Source organism: Camellia sinensis, chromosome 9 (genome assembly GCF_055761805.1).
Source record: "Camellia sinensis isolate YWXY chromosome 9, ASM5576180v1, whole genome shotgun sequence".
In the NCBI taxonomy this organism is placed as follows: domain Eukaryota; kingdom Viridiplantae; phylum Streptophyta; class Magnoliopsida; order Ericales; family Theaceae; genus Camellia; species Camellia sinensis.
In genome coordinates this window covers 171,768,648-171,784,389 of record NC_138969.1, presented here as the reverse complement: position 1 = coordinate 171,784,389, position 15,742 = coordinate 171,768,648, and the positions used below count along the sequence as shown (strand labels likewise).

The 15,742-nt window shown below is 35.2% G+C and overlaps 1 long non-coding RNA gene across 17 annotated transcripts; it reads left to right on the top strand.

Moving 5' to 3' along the window:
* The first annotated feature begins 1,911 nt into the window (after nt 1-1,911).
* Nucleotides 1,912-8,429, top strand: LOC145798849 (uncharacterized). 17 transcript variants are annotated; one of them, XR_014340623.1, is made up of 9 exons: nt 1,912-2,097; nt 3,026-3,067; nt 4,045-4,142; nt 4,321-4,383; nt 4,912-5,029; nt 5,406-5,464; nt 5,741-5,839; nt 5,983-6,174; nt 8,179-8,429. It is a non-coding gene; the product is annotated as an uncharacterized LOC145798849 (long non-coding RNA). The 17 variants fall into 17 exon arrangements; XR_014340620.1 differs by having other exon boundaries at nt 3,026-3,094; XR_014340624.1 differs by having other exon boundaries at nt 2,989-3,067.
* The last annotated feature ends 7,313 nt before the right edge of the window (nt 8,430-15,742 follow it).

The following is a 15,742-nucleotide window of genomic DNA, read 5'->3' as shown; positions in this document are numbered from 1 at the left end:
AAAATTTAATACTTCTTTTTGTGGTTTTATATCCACTCAGGTGTATTTGTTTGGTGGGATACAACCATAGGATTGGATTTCATGATAATTAGTCCAACATTTAGACAGAAAAACAAAGGTAGGACTAATAGTCTAATGGGATTAATAGTCCCCCCATATGTGGGATAACTCTATCCCATGAGGGGTGTGATATAGAAATGGGCGGATTGAGCTAACGTACAGATTAGATAGTTCAATGATGAAATGAACCCCTCAAATATATAACATTTCTTTCTTTTATTTTTTTAAACATGTATAAATTAATATCGTAATAGATAATTGTTTTCTTTTATTTGTTTGGTATTAGCAAAATAATAAAAGGAAATTTACTTTCAATATTCAAAAGGGGGAAAAAAACATATTTTTTCTTCATTTTTAAAAACATTTTTTTAAACATGTCTTTTTTTTTTCTTTTTTCTTTTTTTTTCTTTTAAGCATGTATAAACTAGTCTCGTGACATATACACTACAACAAAAGTAACCTATGGTGACGAAAACTAGTGAAGAAAATAAGATTCGTCACTAAATAAAAATAATTCGTGAGGAATTTATAAATTTTGTCACATATAATAAAAAAATGAAAATGATAGGTGACAAAAAAAATTTTCGTCAATAAATACTTCATTTTAAGTGAGGAAAAATTAAGTTTCGTCACCAAAAATTTTCCCGCTACTTTTTTTTTGTGGCGCCAAAATTTTGGGACTTTTGGTGAGAAAAAAATTTGTCACTAATTATAAAATTATTTGTGAGGAATATATTTTCGTCACCAAAATGTTTTAATATTTTTGATATCTTTTGGTGAGGAAATAATATTGTCACCAATTTTGGTGGGAAATTTTTGATATATTGAGCGGCAATTAAAAAAAACATAGGGTATTAATTTTTTTTACCCCTTTTCTGTTTATCATCTCTATCTCTCTCTCTCTCAAAATAGGGTATTAATTTGTCTTACCTCTTGCTCCTCCACCACGCCGATCGCCATTGTCGCCTCTGTTAGCCTTGCCGATCGTCGCCGCCACTAGTAGCCTTGCCAGTAACCGCCACATCTTCTTCGCTCGGTGATTTAGTACGTGATTTCTCTTTACTCTTTTTCTGGTGTCTCTTTCTCTTATTCTCTGTATTGGTATAGTGACGAAAATTAGTGAAGAAAACAAATTTCGTCACTAAATAAGAATAATACATGAGGAATTATAAATTTTGTCACGTATAATAAAAATATAAAAATAATAGGTGAGGAAGTTTATTTTCGTCAATAAATACTTACTTTTGGGTGAGAAAAAAAATAAGTTTCGTCACCAAATATTTTTGAGATCTTTTGGTGAGAAAATAATGTTGTCACCAATTTTGGTAGAAAAATTTTAATGTATTGAGCAACAATAAAAAAAAAAAGAAAACATCAGTGCGTTTGGTTTTAATTTTCTAAAAATGGTGTGTTTTGTTTTTCGTATTTTTTAGTTTTTAGTTAATATTTTTTAAATTTTAAGTAATTTTTTTACTTTTTTAGATACACCTTATTTAGATGTATCTAAATAGTAAAATATTTGTGAAAAAATATTTTAAAAAATTAATAAATACACAAAAATATGAAAAATGTAATGAATTTTCATATATTTTTTTATATTTTTTGATATTTAGTGTATTTTTTAAATATTTGTTTTCACATATATTATACTTTTTAAGTATATTTATATTAAGTGTGTCTAAAAATTTTATAAAAAAAACTTAAAATATTAAAAAAATTATTGAAAAATATTAAAATATGAAAAATAAATAAATAGAATTTTCTGAAAACTAATTTTTAAAAACTGGAACAAACAAGTTAATTTTTTTTTAATCCTTTTTTGTTTGCCATCTCTCTCTCTCTCTCTCTCTCTCAAAATAGGGTATTAATTTTTTTTGCCCTTTCTCTGTTTATCAATTCTCACTCTCTCTCTCTCTCAAAACACACACGTAATACCTCTCCGCCATAGCTCTTTACCTTGCTACTCCACCTTCAACGACTACACTACCGTCGGTCCTTCCTGTATAAATAGGGCTCCATTTTCTGCATCAAACACAGGTTCTTTTTTCTCTATTTTTTCCTTGTAGTGCATCGATTTAATTGAGTTGTTTCAAAAATTTTATGGGTTTCAATCTGCACATTTTTTTTAGCTTATAATCTGGCTTTATTGTTGATTTGGTAATAAATTTGGAATTGTTTTCTTTATTGAGCGATTTAAAAGCTTTGATTTATCGTTTGAGTTTTCAAGTTTATATGTATCTTTTGGGTTTTTCTTGGTAGTTAATTGTTAGCCATCAATGTTCTGCTTAGGGATTAGATTTATAAAATAGGGATTCAATTCTGGTGATTTGTGCTTTGTTTCCTCATATTGAACAAAGATTTGGGGGAAAAAAATTATAGAATAAAAAAATTTGCTATTTTATTTGAATAGAAATTTCTTAAATGTATTTGGGTTTACTTTATTTTTGAGTGAAGAAAGTGAAAGACATTGATCTTGTGAGTACAATGAAACGAAAATGAAAGAAAATGATGAAGATTTGAGGAAGAAAACCAAGAGAGAGTGAGAGAGAGAGAGAGTTGAATTTTGCTTTGGTTTCATTCTGTTCTTTGAAGAAGAAGACAGATTTTATCCTGTGTGGGTGTGTTTTTTATACAACTTAGTTAATTATTCAGTGTGGTTGTGTCCTAGGATGATTGTTACATCTTAGTGAATTAGTTATTTAGTGTGGTTGGGTCTAAAATTATTTATTACATCCTAATTGATTTGAGACAATTAGATGATTAATTTTAGATCAGAAATTATCTTTTTGTTTGTATACTGAAATTGATTTTGCAAGTTGTGCCTGGTGGAGAGTTAGTGCCTTGGTTGTTAGCATTCTTTGTAGTTTTTATTGTTTTATGGTTTTAGTGTTGTCACAAACAATGTTCCGAGATACATTTTTGTTGTAGCTGAAAATCTCTGGAACTATTCATTGATGATCCCCAGGGTGTGGACTCTGCTGCTTCTCATAGGGTGTGGGGTATTTTGGTATGTTTTATTGAAGTTGGTTTATTGGTTTGTACTCTCTCTCTCTCTATATATATATATATATATATATTTTTTTTTTTCTATTTTTGGAAGTAGATGAACTTGTTTGGAGAGCTGTAGGGCTATGACAATTATATTTAAACTGTTGGCATAAAGATTTGTAATTATTATTTACATCTACTTACATCCAGAAGATAACCTCGATTGCATAGCTGGAAGCTTGAAGGTATTTTGTTTTTGGACCTCTTTCTATAGATGTGTTGCCTTCACTTTATTCTTTCTAAAGAACATGTGCTTATATAAAACATATGTATATATACATGTATTATTTCTAGATTTTATGGCCAGGATAGTTGATTAGCCTATAAATCTAATTGTTCAATGTTTTTTTTTCTTTCTAATAGAATGTTGCCAAGATAGTTTATTACCCTATAAATCTAATTGGCCAGGATAGTTTATTACCCTATAACCTCCATTGCTTGTATCTGTTAGAATGTTGCCAAAAACTTCTTCAGCAAAATTGTGTATTTTGCTTCTAGGGACGAAAAGATTGAGCCATGGGTGTGGAACTTCCCACAAGCCTTTTGATCTCGGACACATGAACTCTATCCAAGAATTTTACATATGAAACTTCTAATACGAAAAGTGTTGATGAGATATAGCTTAGTTGGGATAAGTTCTCAATTTCCTGCACCAACCAAGCAAGCAGGTATTAGAGCCATTGGGTTTATTTGCTTCTTTACTAACTATAGTGGAGGATTGGTGGGTCATGACATGCCTCAGCTGGTATATTATATCATTTTTTTCTAGGTTGATGTTTCTGGCCAATTCAAGACAGTAAATTGTTCTTCCATCTGATTGAAATTGGTTGGCTTGAACTGGGTCTTGCGGATTGAATGATGATCTCCAATTATTCAGGAGACCTGTCTTGTTTATTATCATAAATCCTTCAATGTAATCGAACGTGTTCTTTGCAGATATCAAATGCTTCTGGTCTCTGATGAATGTGGAGAAGTCTGAGTACAAAACTCTTATCCATTTTACCTGTTCGGAATGGCATGGTCTTATGAAACTGGTAAATTCTACTATACTGGAGCTTATTTTGAAGTTTACAAATATATGTGTGTTTTTACCATTTTTGGTGCTGGTTCTAGAGAAATTCTTGCTCATGTGATTATGCCAAACTGGCCAAGTCCTCATTTTGAAGTTTACAAATATATGTGTGTTTTTACCATTTTTGGTGCTGGTTCTAGAGAAATTCTTGCTCGTGTGATTATGCCAAACTGGCCAAGTCCTCCAAGGACACCATGAAAGAGGTTTGCATTCTGCTTCTCTGAACAATTTACTACCTCCCCTTTTCCTACACAATTTCAGTAAATTTTGAATGCAAATACAAATTCTAAGAATGTGATGAACTGCTGTTCAGTGACCAATGGTTATGTATCTTTCATGAAAACAAGGTCTGATTCTTGGACAATATGATGAGGAAAACTGGAAACTTCCTAGTCCAGTTTTTAATGAATGGAAAATAGGTGGAACAAAGTTAAAGTTGAAGTTGTTGTATGGTTTTTCCATCTTAATCTTACATGTGTCGTATGTTGATCTAGTTCTCAAATTGCGTAATGAGCCTGTTTGGTGCAGTATTTTTTATGGTTAATTATTCCAAGATCCACCAGGCATAGTGGCACAGATTCCCAAAATTAAAAGAGTTAATAAATTGCACCAAGCAGGGCCATGCAATCTATGAACATGCGATGCTGTCCTGTTACAAATTTATTTATTTATTTTTTTTTTGGGTACAAACCTGTAACTGCTTCCAACTGGTGGACATTACTGATCTGAAGACCATGACGGAATGCCTGCCCACTAATCCCTGCATTTGACAAAGTACCGCCAACTATGAGATGTAGGTAATCTGTCCAAGATGCAGCAACTCAGAGATATGCTGCTCAAGTGCTTCAGGTTTTACTTTTTGATTTAAACTTATTTTTTTAGTACTGCTTTACTATAATGTTGAATGCTTGTGTTAATAAGAAACAGCTTCCTGTCTGTCAGATTTTCTGTCTTATGCATAGCTGTGGTCACCTTTTTTTGGAGTGTGCTTGATGCCTGTAGTGCATGAGCTATATTGGTTTTTAAAGTATGGTATTTAGAGGACATTTCACGCGGATGCATAAACAGATTTGGCAGTCTAGTTGTTGCATTACCGTTTAACTAGTGTAGCTCTTGCAAACTCTCACTCTTTCTTTGATTTTTAATTTTGATTTTTTTGAGCACCCATTGCATATCATTAAGTGTGATATATTGCTTCTTTAATAAAAAGTTGTTTATTTTGTAGAAATTTGTTTAGATGGTGAGCAATGGAATGACGGGTTGTTAGCTACAATAAGAGAGCGGGTATTTTTCTATTGAAGGCTTTTGATGTGACTGGATTTTCCTGTTTGTTGTTTTTCTCCTTTGAGCATAGATTAGATGATTGAAATGGTTGATGACCGATAACCGATAACCTACATATTCCTTAAATTGGTTAAATTACATCTTATTAAATCAAAAAATTTCTCCTCCCCATCTTCCTCGTATGCTGCTTCTTGGTTAAAAGTACTCTTATCTGTTCCATATTTACATTTTCTTGCTTCATTAAAATTATTGTGGTTGCTCTGGGATTTATATCAGGTTCACATGGAGGTTGAAAGAAAAGCAATGCAGGGGGATGCAAACATTTTGCCAGGTCTTCATTTTCATGAAAAAATTACATATAAAGTTGGAACTAAGGTATCTATTACACTAGTAGATTTGGCTAAAAGATTTCCTTATTCATCAACATTTGTATCACATCTTCCAGAGGATCTATTTATATTTGTTCAGCAAAATACTGAGGTTGATAAATATGAGGAGTAAACAATTGCTACTTGCAGCTTGAATAAAACTTTACATGTGACATTGACCCCTTTGTGCATCATGAGGATTATTTGAGGTGAGGGTAATAGGAGATCTTTCCATGGAAGCGAGAAGTGTATGTATAGCCTGAGGAGTGCCATAACCTGGATCAAATTTTGGATTTTGTTGATACAACCCATGCAAATTAGAGATATCATGCAAATCGCAAGGTAAACAAAGCAAGTAAGCAAGCACAAGAATCTAGTTAGTCTTTGTCTTTTAAAAAAATAAAAAACTAAAATTATAGGATGCAAAATACAAGAAACTAGATTGTCATGGATCTTATCTTCCCATTGGCATCTGAGCATTGAACATTTTTTTTTTGTGTATGTGGAAGATAGATCATATTAATAGAAATCACTTAGTATACCTACTATGGTCTAGTTCTATTTCATATTAGTAGAAATCACTTAGCATATACTTATTGCACATTGGTCTGTTGATGTCCTTCTGGACATTGTAGTTATTTAAGTTGATGTCAATTGGGTCCTTCTGGACATTTTGGTTATTTAAGTTGATGTCAATACCTCCAAATGGACAATAGAGTGTTGGATTATTGAATGCATATACTTATTGCACATTGTTTTGTTGTCATGGGGAACATTAGATCACAACATATGTTAAATGTTAACTGTTGACTTGTAGACTCTGACTGAAGAAAACCTAACTTGATTTTTGTTTAATTCTTCAGAAAACATAGTTCAAGGTCAACAATAAAGTGTTAGATGGGACTCTTTCCTTTTGTTTTTCTTCCCATTCTTCCCTTTCTTGTCCCATGGTCTGTCTCATATCATTCCTCCCCCTTCTCTCATATGACACCTATACAGCTTCTCTTGTCGTGAGGGATTAATTTATTTACAGTGATTTTTTTTCTCAGTACTAATTTAAGTAGTCTATTGTTAATTGTTAGTAATTGCTTTTGTTCCTAACATAAAGTTTGGCTATAGTGATTGATCAATACACATCATTGGTTTAATGATTTCATTAATAACATCTTAATTATTCTCAGCTTAGCTGTCTTAAAAAATGGCAATGTCTCTCCTCAGTCTCGTACTCAACTATATAGCATTTTTCCCTAAATTTTCTACCCCATTTTCATTTTCATTGTTTTTCTTTTCTTGGAGTTTTCACAGTTCAGAACATAAAAGGTGATTCGTTGCCTTTAGAACTTGTGTTTAGAACTTTCTGTTTTTAGGTTGTTAGAGGGAGATGAGTTTAAAATTTTACTTCCCTGCGAGGGAGAGAAAGATGAGAGGGTGAAATGTGCTTGTCCACTAGGTGTTAGGGTTGGGTTTGGCAATGCATGGTGGTGTCCTGGTGGACTGTGTCTTGCTAAGTCACCCAACCTTGGTGTTTGGGGAAGTGAATACTGGGTTTTGTTTTAGAGGTGGTTGATAGCCATGGTGGCCCATGAGGCTATTGGCTGGTGGTGGCATGTGAAATATAGGAGGAAGTGAGAAGGGGAATGGCAAGTGGGTCCGCTGCTGTAGAAAGGAGGAGGAGGGAGAGGGAATGAAGAAGAAAAGAATAGAAAAAGGCAAATTGAAAAAGGGGCAAAAGTATCATTATATATATTTCTTAACACACGCTCAATTTAGTGTGTGTTAACGCATGGTTAACTAAACCAGAATTTGCAACGTTTGCACTTTACTGCAAATTTCAAGAGGGTTATGTGTATATTTTTAAACATGAAGAAGGTAAAGTGTTTTTGGACAAAACCATATAAAATATAATTAACCCAAACTGTTTGGAGGTCTAATTGTGTTTTTATTTCAATATCTATTCGTGTGTATTTGTTTTTGTTTTTATGTTTGCTTGCATGTGTGTTTTGACCTTTTACCTCGTTGAAGTTAAAAATAAAATAGGAACATATTTAGATTTAAATGAAAATGGTAACTCCTATAAAAACTATGGATTGATTAGTTTGTGAACACGTCATGTGATTCTCTTTGGTTCTTGTTGGCATTAGTTCTAGTGATACATGGTATTCTTGCAATCTTTTGTCATCTTCTGTTATCTGTGTTGCTTATCATTAAGGATCACTTCAGCTTTTTGAAGTTTTGGATTGTTATATGCATTTCTATTAAATTGGTTTATAAAATAAAATTATTTAAATATGATTTTAGATGTAATTAATAATATATTAATGTCTTTCTTATTTATTTTGTTTGCAGATTGGTTTTTGATGACGTTTGGAAGTATATTTGCAAATCAAGATCAAGTGTTGAATTATTTATTTATTTCCTGAATTGATACTTAGTTGTAGTTGCAAATTAAGATTGAGTGTTGATTTTTTTTTTTTTTGTGGACTCCATGTTAGTTCATTTTGGGATTTGCTTTGATGATTTTTTTGTTATACATAATGGATTATTATTAAAGTTGTTTGATGGATACATTTTGATTTATAATATAATGGTTTAGTGAATTTTTGTGTGGAGTGGTGTATAATAGCTAGTGGATTTCTTAGTACAATTAAAAGGTTATTGGGATATGAGCAGGGATATTTGTGAAATAATAATTTAAATTGAATATAAAATATGGAACAAGTTTAGTGACAAATTTTTTTGTCATTTGTACTTGTTATTATGACAAAGTGATTATTCGTCACTAATAAAAAAAATGTGACAAAATTTACGACATTTTATAGATGAAAGTTTTTATTTATTTTGTTGTATGGTAACTAAAAATTTCGTCACATATATATATATATATATATTTGTGACGAAATATATATTTCGTCACCCATGTATGACTTTTGAAGATGAAAAATTTCGTCACCTTTACATCTTATTATGACGAAATTATTTCCTCATCAATGATCAACATGCGTGACAAATTTATTCGTCAACTAAAGTTATAAATATGGTACTGGCCAACTATTTGGTGGCGAAAATGAAAATTTTTGGCGACAAAATATTTTTTTATTGGTGACAAAAATTATGACTTTTGAAGACGAAAAATTTCGTCACCTTCACATCTTATTGTGACAAAATTATTTCCTCATCAATGATCAACATGCGTGACAAATTTATTCGTCAACTAAAGTCATAAATATGGTACTGAATAACTATTTGGTGACGAAAATGAGAATTTTTGGCGACAAAATGTTGTTTTATTGGTGACAAAAAATTTCGTCACTGAAGTAATTTCATTGGTGACGAAATTATTTTTCGTCACGGTGGTTTTTAGTGACAAACATTCAATGACGAAACCGGTGACGAAAATATTTCCTCACAAATATCTATAGTGACGAAATTAGCTCTTTGGAGACAAAAAAATTTCGTCATTCAAGACCCAACTTGTTGTAGTGATAATAGTCTTTTCCTTTATCTTTTTTTTTTTTTGTATTAGCAAAATTATAAATGGAAATATACTTTTAATGTCGCATTTAAATAAATTTAATAGTAGTCTTACTGAAATAAAATTTAATTTAAATTTAGCATGGTCATTGTAAACAATTCAAAAGACAAAATGATCTTTTGAGAAGTTCTCATTTTTCATAATTTTCTATTTAAACACGAGATTCACTAAAATAGTATGATAAAATAAATATGGGATACATATTATTTTCAGTGAAATAGTCCAAGGAATGTTTATTCAGGATTAACAGTCCGTTGGATTCCAATCCTTCCTTATCCAGTCCGTCCAAACAAACATGGTCTCAATCTGCATATATTTAAAACATTTCACATTTAAATATAACTTTTTATAAAATTACTAAATAATAAAAATATACACAAAAAAAAAAAAAAAAATTGAACCCATTTATAAATTATTACAATTTTAATGTTTTATGTATTTATTAAATTTATTTTTGAGTTCTTCACATTTTGTTTACTGCTTAAGTCTATCAAAATCATATACATCTTTAAAAAAAAAAAATTGGGCAATACTTCAAAACCAAACAAAATCAATTTTGTGAAAATCCTAAATCAAACAAGTTTTGGGTTTTGAGTTTTGAGTTTTGGAATGAACTTTCACAAACCCTAAACGAAACAGGTTTTAGATCTTGGATTTTGAAAAATTGATTAAAAAATAAAACCAAATGCTCTAACTCATAACAGTGACATTTTCTTCAATTTATTTTCATCTTCCGTGAATTTTTTTAAATTGTACAATTTTTTTTATAAAAAATTTTTAGATCCATCTCAACTAGATAAACTTAGAACAAAATCAAACAAACTGACCAAAAAAATTCATTAAATACCAAAACATAAACTAACTTTTTTAGGTTTATTTGATAAAAATTGCCTTGTTTTACTTACTGAACTATTTTAAAATACATCCTAAAGGGAATCCATAGCGTATCAGCCAAAATTGGACCTAGGTTAGATCGATTATTGACAAAATAATGACTTGCCGATCAGGACAGACAAGAATGAGGGCCAGTTGCCACTACCAAAAACACCTGTGACAAAAGGATGTCATCCGGCCAACTAAGATCAAGCCATTATTTTTAAATACAACTTGGCCATTATGCCTCCGTTTGGGAAGTGGGTTGGCTTTTTGACTTTTTAGCTTTTTGGCTATTTTAGCCTGGGCTATTTTAGCCTGGTTTGGGAAGGGCTTTTTGGCTTTTTGACTTTTTTGACTTTTTTTGTGAGAGAGGATTGTAATGATTATGGGTTGGATTTGATATTTTGTTTTTTGTGGCTAAAATAGCCTATTTTGTTTTTTGTGGCTATTTTAGCCAAAAAAGCCTGGGCTTTTTCTTCCCAAACAGAGGCTATATCTGATAAGGAGCGAGTCAGTCGATAAACAAAACTCCGACGATCAAATAGAAATCGCAAGTTAGCCATTACTAAAATGACTCCTGACAAAAGACTGATCGACCAATCAAGAATAAATCAACGGTCAACAACGATGTACCAATTAGCTATAAAAGGAGCCAATCAAAAAAATTTAAAGCGGAACCAAAAAAAAAAAAAAATAGTTTTAAAAGGAAATCAAACAAACAAGTAAAGCACAAGCAAAAGCAATCAAAAAATAACCATACAAACTCATCTTTCCTTTGTTTCCTTGCTATAACCATGTGTAACAAGCCCGCGGGGGACCTCGCTACAGCTCGGACTCGATTTTCGCAGTCACGGTTCTTAATCTGAACCAAAGAGTCCAAATCCGGCAAATCGTTTTGAGAAAACAGATTTTTGAAAGAAGTGCCAAACATGGACTGCTTTGCCAGATACAGAGTCGCCACCTAAATATTTTATTTTGGGAAATTTAGGAAACCCTGACTCGGTGCCAAAAGGCCACGTGTCCGTCATCACCAAAGTTGCCTCGGCTCGGGAACTTGGGTACGATTGGGGAAGGTCACTTCGTGAGCACCCCCGCTCGCCCGGTCATAGACCGGCCTCTACTAATCATGATATCAATTTTTGAAAACATTGTGAATTCTTATTCCGGTTATTAGCCTAGGTCACTATGTGATGCTCGCAGCATATAAATATAGACTGGGTCGCCCGAATTGGAACAAAACATTTCATGTTTGTTTTTGAAAGTGGTTTGCTACCCGCAGGTAAGTTTAAAACATTTGATGATTTATTCCAATTTAAGTAACTCAGCCTTCACCCACAGGCATTCAGGCAGTTATATCACATAAGCACATAGCCTCATGGTAAGCATGCTATTCATGGCAACACTCACACGCATGCAAGGATGCTAAAGCATAAAACTCACCGAGTACTCCAAGCCAAAAACAGAAACTACATTAGAAATCATGCATGATCCTAAGTATACAAAAATGCTTAATGCAACACATGCAAAATGCAACTATAGCAGGCTCGGCTATTCTAAGATGGTATATGAAATGCTACAACTACCATGTATTCAATTTGGAATTGAAAGTACGATGCAGTTAGTATGGTGCGCCGAGCCCGGTGCATGTAATACAGATGAATGAATGCAAACATGCTGTCATACTGTATGCCAATTTAAATATGCCCTAATCTAACCATCGTAAGCGGATAAATAAAAGGGAGAAAGACGTGGGGTTGGAAGACATACATCACACTCACGCACACTTATTACAGTTGTGCCCTCACTCGGAGGGTCCGATTAAATAATACAGTCCGAATATTACAGTCCCCAAAATAAAAGAATATTACAGTCCAAAATATTACAGAATTCTAATTAATTAATGAATTAACTAGAAAGCAAATAAACTGGCGTGCAAGCCAGGGACTGTCTTGCTTCTGGTGGATGATGCATGTCCGGGTTGTCTTGCGCGGAAATCCACCGGAATGCCCCAATTAGCCTCTGTTTACATCTGTTCTTGAAATGCGTGCCAAGTCCTGAAAAATTGCTGATTCTTCGTCTTGCTGCAACAGAGAGCAGGAAAGGGGCATAGCAATGTATTTGCACATATATATGCATGTCTCGATCCTCGTGCCACCAATCACGTATACCGAGGCATGATGGCCGAAGAGTCGAAATGCACAACTCAATATAGGATGAATGCACATGAAGCTACAGCTAAAACCTAACTCCATCATGGATAATCCGGAGTGTTGGTGACTGGGGGAATTGAGACACATTCCGTCACTCGGAGTACGAAATGTACCTCGTTTCCCGTGCCCGGGCTAATTCCTATTCCGGACACGATGCAATATGCATGATATGCATGAAATGCAACTAAGATATAATCCTAACATACAGAATGCTATGGAAATGAGATGCCTCGAAATGCGTGCACACGGGCACGCAAACCGAGAAAATGACGGAATGCAACCTAAGATACAACCTAGTATGCACAATGTTATGAAAACGAGGTGCCTCGAAGTGCGTGCACACGGGCACGCAAACCGAGGCGATGACAGATACAATGAAAATGAGATGCCTCGAAGTACGTGCACACGGGCACGCAAACCGAGGCGATGATAAATGCGGTAAAAATGAGATGCCTTGAAATGCGTGCACACGGGCACGCAAACCGAGGCGATGACAGATACAATGCAAATGATAAGGAAATGACAAATGGGCTTATACCAACATGAGTGAGCCTCAGCCACACTCACATCGGATGCCGGTGGATAAAAAAGGAGTGCCTCGAAATGCGTGCACACGGGCACGCAAACCGAGGCAATGATAAAATATGATGAAATGATAAATGGGCTTATACCAACATGAGTGAGCCTCAGCCACACTCACATCGGATGCCGATGGCAGAAAATGAAGTGCCTCGAAATGCGTGCACACTGGCACGCAAACCGAGACAATGCTAAAACGATGCGAATGACATGGAAAATGATAAATGGACTTATACTAACATGAGTGAGCCTCAGCCACACTCACATAAGATGCCGATGGTAGAAAATGAAGTGCCTCGAAATGCGTGCACACAGGCACGCAAACCGAGGCAATGCATACGCAATGCAAATGACATACAGAATGCAATATGGACTTATACTAACATGAGTGAGCCTCAGCCACACTCACATAAGATGCCGGCGGATAAAAATGAAGTGCCTCGAAATGCGTGCACACGGGCACGCAAACCGAGGCAGTGATAAAATGCAATGAAATGGCATGGAAATGACAAGTGGGCTTATACCAACATGAGTGAGCCTCAGCCACACTCACATCGGATGCCAGCGGATAAAAATGAAGTGCCTCGAAATGCGTGCACACGGGCACGCAAACCGAGGCAGTGATAAAATGCAATGAAATGGCATGGAAATGACAAGTGGGCTTATACCAACATGAGTGAGCCTCAGCCACACTCACATCGGATGCCATCGGATAAAAATGAGGTGCCTCGAAATGCGTGCACACGGGCACGCAAACCGAGGCAATGATAAAATGCAATGAAACATGGCAAAAGTGATATGCAAGCATGCTAATGGAATTTCAGCAACAAAATATGGGGGAAAACAGTCCCGAAATGAAGCGAAATGACATGAAATGCAAGGAAATGACCCGAAATGCGACAATAGGCATCCGAAATGGCCTATAGCCATACTATACATGCACAATATGGACATGCAATGCAAAGACAGAAGCTAGTCAGTCCCAAAAGATGCACTTTCACAGTTATAAACATGGTCAAACTGCAAGTATAGGTAGGGGAAAAATAGCATGCAAGAATAGGGGCCAAAAGAGGGGTAATGAAGCAAGTGGTATAAGAAAAACCCAAACTGAAAAATTTCCTTCTACAACACTGAAGATGGACCAAAAATATGAACATTTACAGTATATGGAAGCCTCAAAATCAGTATACAAACATGCTAAAAATATGATGCAAAATGAGGCTCAAAAGGTGCTAAAACATGAAGTATACAAAATAATCACCAAACAGAAAAAAAGTGTGAATGAAACATGAAGTATAGGCCAAAATAAGGCCACTTTCAGTTCGGACCAAGGTCCAAAAACAGAAGCAAAGAGGGCTACCAATTTATGCAAAAATGGAGCCAAACAAGGGATATAACTACAAGTGATACATGGAGACACCAAACAATGTTGAGCCCTTCTCCAATGTTGAAGAGGGGCTCAAAATAAGCCTTATATCAGTTTATAACATGCTCAAAAACAGATTTATCATGGGCCAAAAATAGCATGCAAAATCATGACATACAAGATGATCAATGAAGCAAGTATATTATGGAGGGCTCAAACAGGGTTGAGCCCTTAATGAGAAGTGAAGATGAGCTCAAAATATGGCCCTTTTCAGTTAGGGTCGGAGCTTGAAACCAAAAAGAAGTGGGGCTTAGAAATAGATCAAGGAAAAGGGTCAAAAGGATCAAAGTGTAACTTACCCTTGAAGATCCAAGCTTTTGTTGCTTCTTGGGTTGATTTGCAGCTTCTTTAGCCTTCAAGAATCTTTCCTTGTTGCTGGAAATGAGATGGTGGTGGTAGAGCTTGGTGGTGTAGAAGGAATGATGGTTAGTGACTTAGGGTTTTTTGAGGAATTGAGGAGGAAGAAGATGGAGTTGGCTATGGAAGCTTGAAGAGCAATTTTTCTAACCCCCTAGAAGAAGGTCTTCAGCTGGTTATATGGTCAAGAAAGGGGGTGTAAAAGGGGGGTCAAATGGAGAGGAAAACTCTCTCCCAAAATATCCCCCGGATACAGAAAATATCTGGGGGATATTGCCTCACAGCTGGAAGGGGAACAGTGAGAGGAGCACGGCCGGCCGCTCACTTTGGCCGGAGGTGGCCGGCCGGCCACACCCCCTAGCCGGCCGGCTAGGGGTCAAAAGGGTCAACCAGATTTTCTGGCCGGCCAGGTATTGGGGAGGTAGCCCTATGTGTGTACAACACAACCATGTAATTGAAATTCCAAGAAAGTGGGCCCAAGGGGTTCAACAATGGCTCGGAAAGAGGGGGTCAAAAGGGTCAAGTTGACTTACTGGCCGGCCATGAACTTTTAGTGGCCTCCCAGGTGTGTAGATCACAGATATGTGGTTGAAAGTTGAAGAAAAAGGGTCCAAGGGGTTCAACATTAGCCCGGAAGAAAGGGGTCAAAAGGGTCAAATGACCTTAATGGCCGGCCATGAACTTTTAGGGGCCTCTCAGATGTGTAGATCACAGATATGTGGTTGAAAGTTGGCAACGCTAGCTCTAAGGTATTCAACATTAGCCCGGAAGTGCGAAAAACGGGCGCCGGGAGGCTCGGGAGGAGAGATAACTGGCTGTCGCAACAATTGCTGGCCTCCCACCCTTCAGTGACCTTCCCTGTGATAAAACAGAGGTACCTGCCAAAAATGAGCGAAAACCGTTGCAAAACGAATGTTCCGGAGCCAAAAC